The sequence below is a fragment of the Gallinula chloropus genome (assembly GCF_964237585.1).
Source record: "Gallinula chloropus genome assembly, chromosome: Z".
Taxonomy (NCBI): domain Eukaryota; kingdom Metazoa; phylum Chordata; class Aves; order Gruiformes; family Rallidae; genus Gallinula; species Gallinula chloropus.
In genome coordinates this window covers 853,469-862,438 of record NC_140089.1, presented here as the reverse complement: position 1 = coordinate 862,438, position 8,970 = coordinate 853,469, and the positions used below count along the sequence as shown (strand labels likewise).

The window sequence follows — 8,970 nt, the reverse complement described above, 5'->3', positions numbered from 1 at the left end:
CTTTAGTATACAACTGTTCTGCTCTCCAGTCTTCCTGCTTTGACCCTTCCAGTTCCCCTCCCACGTCCCCTCGGGGGCTGCGGGCTGGGGCTGAGCCGGGGCAGCAGCTCAGCTTTCCCTTCTGCCCCGAGGATGGAGAAGCCTGAGCACCAGCTGCGCTTTCTCCTTGCAGAGAAGGAGAAGCCTTGCTGATCCCTGTTCCTCTGAGAATGGCTGCGAGTGACTACGAGGAAGTTCTCAAGTACTATGAGTTACGTGAGACCATCGGAGCAGGTAGGCTGGGTCTGCCTGAGCGCTTCAGGCTTCACCTGAGTGTAGACTCACTGCTGCTGCAGAACCTGTAGGTCAGGCTTCAAGTGCAGGTTTCTTGGGGGGCACGACTCTGAAATAGCTGTGATCACTTCTGCCCTTAGTGCAGGCACTGCATACCGTGCCTGCTCCCCCCTCCAGCCTGGCTGTGAGACTGCAGGCGAGCCAGCCTGTCCTCACAGCCTTGCAGGGGGCTCTAAATGCCCTTTTTTAGGTTGGGTTTGTTTTTTTTTTTCCATTCTAGGTGGTTTTGCGAAGGTGAAGCTCGCAAGGCACCTTCTCACTGGTGAAAAAGTTGCCATAAAGATCATGGACAAGCTTGCTCTGGGGGTAAGACATCCTCTGCTGTTCTGCTGGGGTCCTGAGGAACACAGGGCTGCTGCCTGTCAAAACGCTGCCTGCTTTTGCTGTTGGGTATTGACTCTGGCTGTAAGACCTGGAAGAATTCTAACAGGTGGCTGCAAATCTGCCCCCCCCCCTTGTTGAGAGGGCAGCTATCAAATGGGGGAAGTCAGAGATGATTACAGCCATTAATTATCATTACAGGATTCTGGTGAGAGTGCTGTTTCACATCTGCCCATCTGGGTTTGGCTGATCAGCGTGCTGGGGTCTTAGGGGAGTAGTGGCAGAGCTGTGGCTGGGTTGAATCTGAGCAGTCAGATCGAGCACTGACAGGCACACAGGCACATCAGTTGCACAACAGTCTGATGCTTACTGTGATGTACAGGCCCCCAGTGTGGTCAGCGATGTCATGGCTTGCTTTTTGGGTGTCTTAGGATGACCTGCCTCGTGTTAAAATAGAAATTGATGCTATGAAGAATTTAAGTCACCAGCATATTTGCCAGCTGTACCACGTGATAGAGACATCCAAGAAGATATTCATGGTCTTGGAGGTAAGAAGCAGTGTTTCTGCCATGGGAAAGGGTGCCCGCTTTACAGAGAGCAGTAGATGGAGAAGAGCTGCTGGAGAGCAGCCCTGAGGAGAAGGACCTGGGTGTCAGGGGGGATGAGAAACTCCCCATGAGCAGCAGTGGCTCCTGCAGCTGGGAAGGGCGATGGGATCCTGGGCTCCATCAGCAGAGGGGGGGCAGCAGGGACAGGGAGGGGATTGTCCCTCTCTGCTCTGCCCTCCCCAGCTGGAGTCCTGTGTCCAGAGCTGGGGCCCCAGGACAAGAGAGATGTGGGGCTGGTGGAGAGGGGTCAGAGGAGCCCCGGGGATGCTCAGAGGGCTGGAGCAGCTCCCCTACGCAGAGAGGCTGAGGGAGCTGGGCTGGGTCAGCCTGGAGAAGAGAAGGCTGTGGGGGGACCTCACTGCAGCCTCCCCGTCCCTGAAGGGACCCCAGGAACAGGAGGGGAATGGGCTTGTTAAAGGGCAGAGACTGGCAGGACAAGGGGCTGGGGAGAAGCTGGAGGAGGGAAGGGGGAGAGGAGAGACTGGGGGGAAGTTCTTTGCAGAGAGAGTGGTGAGGGGCTGGAAGGGGCTGCCCAGAGAGGGGGTGGGTGCCCCGTCCCTGGGGGTGTTCAAGGCCAGGTTGTCTGGGGCCCTGGGCAGCCTTGTGTAGCTCCAGGCCTGGAGGTTGGTGTCCCTGCCTGTGGCAGGGGGTTGGAGCTCTGGGACCCTTGGGGTCCCTTCTGACCCAGACCAGGCTGGGATTCTATGATGGCGACCTATGAGCCCTGTCCTAGGGACCCTGCTTTGGCAGGGGGTTGGACCCGATGGGCTCTGGGGGTCCCTTCCAACCCCTGTGACTCTATGATTCTGTGATTCTAACTGCTGGTGGTGGTGAGAGGCGGTGGCAGGAGGGCTGTGGGAGCTCTGGCAGGGGCTGGTGCAGCGCCCTTGCAGTCTTCAGTTGTCATTAAATGGAGGAACTAAGATAAGGGAAGTGGTTGCCAGCCCACCAACTGCTGAAACAAGCTGCCCAATAGTATCCTCCCTGCACTGCAACGCAGGTGTGATGTGCTGTGACGCTGCTCACACAGTAACGGCCTGAGAGGTGCCGTCCCCAGCCCTCGGGTACGCCCCACGCACCGCACAGATGGCCACAGTGTTCTGTAGAGCCGACCTGAAAGGTGTCCCAAGCTGGGGCACCCATCCCCGCGCAGGGCAGCCCAGACCCGCCCAGCCAGGGAGGCTTACCTGCGCTCCCCATCCCGGGTGCTGTAGGAGCTGCGGTAGAAGCCGTGGAAGGACTGGGAGAGGTTGGCGTGGTACTGGACCCGCAGCGTGTAGTTGTGGCCGGCCCGCAGCGGCTGGTCCAGCAGGAGAGCCATCTGCTCCAGGGGCTGGTGCTGCAGCACCCTGGCCTCCTGCGCCGAGCCGGCGCCCGCAGCCTGCACCCAGGCGCCGGTGACACTCAGGTGCTTCCCGTGCAGGACCACGGAGCGCGTGGGGCGAGCGGCCGTCACCTGGATGGCGGCCGTGCCGGCGAAGCTGAGGGTGCTGAGGTTGGGGTGGATGAGGAGCTGGTAGTGCAGCGGCACCACGTCCCGGGGCAGCCGCACCGCGCCCCACGGGAACTCCGCGGGGGGGTCGCCGCCTTCCCGGGCCGCGCCGAGCGCCCAGGCCGCGCTCAGCAGCACCAGCAGCCCGGCCAAGGCGACCGGGCCGGGCCCGGGCCCTGCGAGCGGGCTCCGCGCTGCCATCTCCCGCCCGCGGCCGCCCGACGGGGTCTGCAAGAGACGCGCAGCGGGTCCCCCGCCGCCCCCAGCCCGCCCGCCGCCCGCCGCCGCTGCCCCGTCCCCCCCCCCGCCCCGTGCGCTGCCGCCGCCGCGGCCCGACAGCAGCGGGAGCTGCGCGAAGGGGAAAGGGAAAGCGAAAGCTCCGCGCTCCTCGTGTCCGCCCCGGCCCTGCCCAACCGCCCCGCCCCCGCCCCCGCCCGGGCCGGTGTGGCCGGGACCGTGTCCCCCGGGCTGGGCGCTGCAGCCCCGCGTCCGGCCCGGCGCCGCCGGGGCAGCAGGGCAGCGGCAGCGGGCGGTGCCCAGCGTAGGGCGGCTCTGGGCAGCGTCCCCGGGCATCCCGGTCCCGGGAGAAGCGGGCATTCCCTCGGGCAGCGCGGGGGATGCCTCCGACCCAGCGTGCATGCCAATCCGCAGGCAGCCGGCGCGGCTGTGTGTGCCATCGTTAGGATGTCCACTAAGCCCTTTACCCGGGCATTAGATTTACCAGCACGCTCGTATATACTCAGTCTGTTAACTAAGTCTGTTAATACACACACGCCTTAAGCTTTAAAAACTTCTGTGAGGGTCTTTTGGGGGTCCCCCAGTGGTTGTTGAAGATGAAGCCCTCAGTGCCCTTCGCAGGAACCCTGGGTGTTTTCTTCCTGATAAAGGCTCACGGTGACTCTTCTGCCCCAAGTTCCTTATCTTGGGTCCAGATGCTCTGACAGCCTGTCTGTACAACTCCAGGATCACAGAATCACTGGGGCTGGAAGGGCCCCCCAGACCCCATGGGGACCCACCCCTGCCCAAGCAGGGTCCCTAGGACAGGTCAGGGCTGGAATCTCTCCAGAGAAGGAGACTCCACACCCCCTGGGCAGCCTGTCCCAGGGCTCCCTCACCCTCACCACCAAGAAGTTCTTCCCCACATTGGGGGGAACTCCCTGGGCTCCAACTTGAGCCCATCGCCCCTTGTCCTGTCCCCACAGACACTGAGAAGGGGCTGGATGTGTTAGGCACATTGGTAAAATCTCACCCCAATCACGTTCCTACCGGAGGCCCCTTGAATCCTTCTTAGTACCTGGTGTGCAATTTGATGTTGCCCCTTCTTGGTAAAGACAGCTCACTCTTGCAGATTTGTGTGACAGAACCACAGAGTCAGCGTGTTTTGCGTTAGAAGGGACCTCAAAGATCTTCTGTATTTCCCATATCACACAGAGGACTGGCTCTCTGGATGGGAGAATGGTAATTAAAGCTTCTGTGATGAAGGGTGATTCCTTTGATTGGGACCTGGAGGCTGCTGGCCATATGACTCTGTTTAATGTGGTGTCTGCTGGTCAGTCTGCATCAGGCATTAGAAGGAAACTGCCAGAGGTGGGTGGGAGGACAGCTGCTCAGTTAAAGTTGATTGCATGCAGAGTATTTACGAAGAGGTGGAAGAACAGGAGGAGTGAGGGCGAGCAGAACCGCAGGCTGCTGTGCTGGCTGCCCTGACAGGAGGACAGGGAAGAGGGGGTGAAGGAGGAGGAGAAGGCAGAGGCAGAGGTTGTGGAGGAAGCTGCTGTGCCTACTATAAGCAGGAGAGTTGTTGGAAAAAGGAACGTCCACACCTTCAGAGTAGTCAAGAGGAAGAGAAAGAGGGAACTGGTAGAATTTGGGTGAGCTTGTAGGGGACCAGAGGAATCTATTAGAGCTTCACCAGCCCAACCTCTGGTTCCAGTAAGCTGGGGGATGAAATGATAGGGTTTTGTTGGGGTTTTTTGATTGATAGCAGGGCCACACGTTCTGTATTAACAAGTTGTAAGGGACCATTAAGTAAGACTAAGATAAGCATTGTTAGTACTACAGGGAAAAAAAATCTTTGAGGCCACTTTTACAGCCTTTGAAACTCGGAATTGGGGATACTAAATTGGCACATAAATTCCCCTCTCTGCCAGAACGCCCTTTGCCATGACCAGGATGGGATTTACTCTGTAAATTAAATGCACAATTAACCTTCTCCAAAGCGTGTTGAGTTACATATTCCCTCAGAAAATGTATGGAGAACTCAGATATGCCTGTTGACTGAGAGTCCTATGGAAGAGGTAGATACTCCTGATCAAGTATTGGAGCCCATAATATCTACAGCGTGGTCCTCAGGAACATCAGGCCGAGCCAGGAACATGACTCTGGTAAAGATTCAACTGAAAGCAGGAGCCCAGCTGGTTAAGAAAGAAACAATATTGTTAAGAAAGAAACAATATCCTATTAAACTGGAAGATTGGAAGGGACTGGAACCTGTGATAAGTTCCGAGCACGAACAACTAAGGGAATACCAGTTGGAATGAGGGACTCCAATTTTGCTTGTGAAAAAACCTCACTCCCAGGAATATAGACTGGCAAAAGATTTACAAGAATTTAATGCAAGATCTATAGATGTGTGTCCTGTGGTTCCAAATCCTTATACCCTCCCTGCCTCAATTCCTGATAGGAATACATATTTTACAGGGCTGGGCTTGAAGGATGCTTTCTTTTGTACCCTCGTTGCAGAACAGAGTCAGACCATGGTTGCTTTTGAATGGGAAAAACCCAACTACAGGATGGAAGCTGCAGTTCTGTTGGGCTGTACCTCCTCAGGGATTCAGAAACATCCCCGTGTTGTTTGGTGATGCACTGGCAAAGGAGCTAGAACAGCACAGTGAGTACAGCACCATCACACTCGCACAGCATGCAGATGTCTTGTTGATTGGTACCGCTACCTACGAGGCTGCCTGGATGCCACAAGCAGCTTGTTTAACTTTCTAGCCCCAGCAGGCTGCTGTGTCTCTGAGAAGAAAGCTCACCAAAAAGGAAATCAAAAGGCAGCCATGTAGGAGTCCAACTTAGAAGGAGCTTTAATTCCAGGTTCTCCTTTAGAACTGTTACCACCAAAACACACTGAAAAGTAGTTGGCAGAACAATTAGATGGCTCCAAAAATGATCAAGGCTGCTGGGTGGCACCACTGAATCAATTACCGACTCCTGAAAGAATGATGGGAAATGTGCTTAAGAGACTGCACCAGGAAACACATACAGGAGCAGACACACTGGTGTGAACTGCTAGAAGGAATTTTCTGGGCCCAAAACACAGAGTATAGCAGACACTGTAGTAAAGAAACATGCCCTTTGTCACTCAAATAACCCCAAAATTGGAAAGAAGGTTATGGGAGGACTTGTGAAGCAAGGATTAACTCCTGGGGACTACTGGCACATAGACTTTTCAGAATGACCTAAATGCTAATCAGTATGAATATTGATTGGTATTGGTAGATACCTTCTGTGGTTGGCCAGCGGTGATGCCATGAAAAGCTGGAGTCAAAACTCACTGGCCATGGTGACTGTTTAGCAGGTATCCTTTATTGCAGTGCAGGGCACACAGGGGACCATTCCTCCCACTGTGCATCCCAAATGAGTTAGTTGCACAGCCCCCATGCAGGTTACACATACATAGAATCATCGAATCATAGTATCACAGGATGCTTTGGGTTGGAAAAGACTTCAAAGCCCATCTAGTTCCAACAGCCTCACCAGACCAGGGTGCCCAAAGGCCCATCCAACCCGGCTTTGAACCCCTCCAGGGATGGGGCTCCCACAGCCTCTCTGGGCACCCTGTGCCAGGGCCTCACCCCCCTCAGAGTGAAGAATTCCTTCCCAACCTCTCACCTAACCCTGCCCTCTGTCAGCTCGAAGCCATCGCCCCGTGTCCTGTCCCTGCCCTCCCTGGTGACCAGTCCCTCTCCCACGTTCCTGCAGGACCCTTTAAGTGTTCATAGGCTGCAATTTGGTCTCCCTGGAGCCTTCTCTTCTCCAGGCTGAACCAGTCCAGCTCTCCCAGCCTGGCTTCACAGGAGAGGTGTTCCAGCCCCTGATCAACCCTGCAGCCTTCCTCCAGCAGGTCCCTGTCATTCCTGTGCTGGGGGCTCCACACCAATATCAACTATTCCAAATATACAAGTTATCCCCAAGGCCCCCTTGAAATGACCACACCAAGGTCAGTTACAGCCTGGTGGTGCCCTGCAGCTCTGACACCCACCTTCCCCAAAACACCTGGATTTTTATCTCTTTAATATATACCTAAATAACTATCAGAAGCCCTGTCTACCTTTGCTTGGCCAAACCACACCAGCCCAGAACATTATTACCACTACATTGACTTATAGGGATGGCCAACTTTTTAATCCAGGTTTCATCAGGTGGGTGTGATTTTTATCTCCTTCACTACAGCTCCCATGTATTACAGAATCACAGAATCACCAGGTTGGAAAAGACCTTGGAAGATCATCAAGGCCAACCATTCCCATCCTATGCTAAACTAGAGCCCTGAGCACCTCATCTCCCCTCTGTTAAACACCCCCAGGGCTGGGGACTCAGCCCCTCCCTGGGCAGCCTGTGCCAGGCCCTGACAGCTCTGCCAGGGAAGAACTTTTCCCTCCCAGCTGAGCTGACCCTGCCCTGGGGCAGCTTCAGCCCATTGCCCCTTGTCCCATCTCCTGTCCCCTGGCTGAAGAGACCATCGCCCACCTCTCTGCACCCTCCTGGCAGGAGAGGTGTTAGAAATGCCAGTGGTCCTAGGAAAGGACTCTGGGTACACACATTATTGAAGCAGTAACTTATTACACGTTCTTGCAAGAGGGGGTGACCCAACAAAGGAGGCACCCCTTTGGTCAGAGTGTGTATCACTTTTCTACCATATCCTCATCTGAAATCATTAGGGTACCTCTCACACCTGTACATATGCATCACCTGCCCTGCTTTGGATTAACAAGAGTCCCAAGAGGTGATTTCCATCAACTCCTCCCCACTGCCCCTACACACTGTCCCATGGTGGTGGTCGTGGAGGGTTGTTCCTTTCTAAGGCAGTTAACAGCCTTGCAGTGTCTTATCTCATGGCTTTTCTGACAAGCTCCTGTTCTCCCAGGCATCTGCAGGGCCAGCCATCACAGAGTCCTCCAGTCCTCAAGGCTGGAGAAGACCTGCAAATCATCACGTCCAGCCGTTAGCCCGACACCATTGACCCACTAAAGCAGCTCCCACAAGCACCCCCCCCCGCCCCGTTTTGAAAGACCCCCAGGGACGCTGACTCCACCACCTCCCCAGGCAGCCTGTTCCAATGCTGCACCACTCTTTTGGTGGAGAAATGTTTTCTAATGCCTGCCCTGAACCTCCCCTGGTGCATGGGAGACCACTTCCCCAGCTGCTATCGCTAGTCACTGGAGAAGAGGCCACCCCGACCCCGCCAACTACAACCTCCTTCCAGGTAGCTCTAGAGCGCCATAAGGGCTCCCCTCAGCCTCCTCTTCTTCAGCCCCAGCTCCCACAGCTTCTCCCAAGGAGGCCTGCTCTCCAGACCCCTCATCAGCCTGGTGGCTCTTCCCTGCACCCTCTCCAGGAAGCCTGTGTCCTTCCTGTACTGTGGCACCCAGAACTGGGCCCAGCACTTACTCCAGGTGCAGCCTCCTCAGTGCCCAGTCCAGGGCTGCCTGGGGCTGCGGCCAAACGGGCACGGGGTGTGACTTTTACCCAGCCCTTCTCAAGTGTTTCTGTGGTTCCGAAACCATTGATAACCCTTGCCCCTTTGCTTCCCATTGTATCTCTAGCCCCCACCTGAACTGGGAGGGCAGAGTGGGAGTCCTTGCTAGCACACCGTCCTGCAAGCCGCAGCGTGCTTCCCCTGGGTGGATTCCTGGCAGGCAGGCCCAGTTTTACCCCCTTGCCCCTTTGAAACTAGTTTAAACCTCTCTCAGTGAGCACCACTAACTCCCCAGGGATCCCAGGTGCATCCCATTCGTTGCCAGTGGCTCTGGTGGCCTGTACAGCAACCTGCAATTGCAAAACCCAGAGCCCTGCCGATGACACGAATCCCGAAGCCACGAATTGACCTGTTGGCATCACCTCCTCAGGCAGGGGCCATTCCCCTCCTTGTTCTCAGGAGCCAGTGGCGCAACCTGCTCCAGGGCAATCTGGAAGGTGCTCTTCCCCTGCTAC

The 8,970-nt window shown here is 56.0% G+C and overlaps 1 long non-coding RNA gene across 1 annotated transcript; it reads left to right on the top strand.

Annotated features, from left to right (window-relative positions):
- Nucleotides 1-256: 256 nt before the first annotated feature.
- Nucleotides 257-1,133, top strand: LOC311203904. The gene is made up of 3 exons (XR_014617989.1): nt 257-273; nt 554-639; nt 1,086-1,133. It is a non-coding gene; the product is annotated as an uncharacterized lncRNA (long non-coding RNA).
- The last annotated feature ends 7,837 nt before the right edge of the window (nt 1,134-8,970 follow it).